Below are 1,352 nucleotides of genomic sequence, written 5' to 3' on the forward strand. Positions count from 1 at the left end.
GCTCAGCACAATGTCTCCGCTTTCAGGACTCCCTGTCTAGGGAATGGTGCTGCCCACAGTGGGCTGGGTCATCCCACTTCAGTTAACCTAAGACACCCCACACATCTAACCTAACACAGACCATCCCTCTGTGAGACTCTATGCAGGTGATTGCCGGTGGTATCAACAGAGTAAAAGGAGTTTTATAGTGACCCCTCAATTATTTGAACCAAGATAAACAAATACTTGTCTGCACAATTCTAACTAGGGGTAGTTAATGAGTTCCCCAATATGTCGTGCACCCTAATAAACTTGTCTGGGGTCAGAGAACAGAACAGACATAGAGACCACAAAACGGTGGCACTCACACCTTTAATTTTAGCATTCCATTTGGATCTCTGTGAGTAAATAGCCAGGCATGGTGACTCATGCCTTTAATCCCAGGAAGTGATGTCAGAAAGCAGAAAGGTATAAAAGGCATGAGGACCAGGAACTAGAGCCTGGTTAAGCTTTCAGGCTTTCGAGAAGCAGTTCAGCTGAGATCCATTTGGACAAGGACTCAGAGGCTTCCAGTTTGAGGAAACAGGATCAGCTAAGGAATTGCGAGGTGAGGAAGCTGTGGCTTGTTCTGCTTCTCTGATCTTCCAGCGTTGACCCCAGTACCTGGCTCCAGGTTTGTTTTTATTAATAAGACCTTTTAAGATTCGTGCTACAGGTAGACTTGCTGTACTGTTTTGGGTTACTTAACATTCCCACCAGTAATGAAGGAGGGCTGAAAAACCATCTGCCAAACCCGTTACTGCCTATATTTTGATTTCAGCCATTCTAATGAGCCAGAAGTCAGTCACATTCTGAATTGAGCTAACCTGAAGACTCATGGTATTATTGACCCTCTTTTGATGCGTTTTCTGGTGGTCTGCATGTCTTGTCTGAAGAAATATCTACTCAAATCCTTTATTCACTTTTAATTGTTGCTTTTATAAATTCTTGAAGTGTGTTCTTTATGCATTATAGATACAAATAAGAAATAATGACCCCTTCTTCTTCTTCTTCTTCTTCTTCTTCTTCTTCTTCTTCTTCTTCTTCTTCTTCTTCTTCTTCTTCTTCTTCTTCTTCTTCTTCTTCTTCTTCTTCGCAGCTGAGCCATCTCTCCAGTCCCAGGCCTGTTTTTTGTTGTTGTTTTTTTCTGTGCCACAGATTTAACACTTTTCCCTGACAGGTCAGGTAGGGTCCCAGGCTCCAGTCAATGCTTTTTCTCCAGGTCCTTCGGGCTCGACCCAGGGCTCCCCCTGGCGGCCAGAGGCTGTCATCGCCTGTGGCTCTGCGGGGCCCCTTCAGCGGCCCCAGGGCGGCCGGTCGGGAGTGCGCAGGCG

The sequence above is a fragment of the Peromyscus leucopus genome, chromosome 6 (assembly GCF_004664715.2).
Source record: "Peromyscus leucopus breed LL Stock chromosome 6, UCI_PerLeu_2.1, whole genome shotgun sequence".
Lineage (NCBI taxonomy): Eukaryota > Metazoa > Chordata > Mammalia > Rodentia > Cricetidae > Peromyscus > Peromyscus leucopus.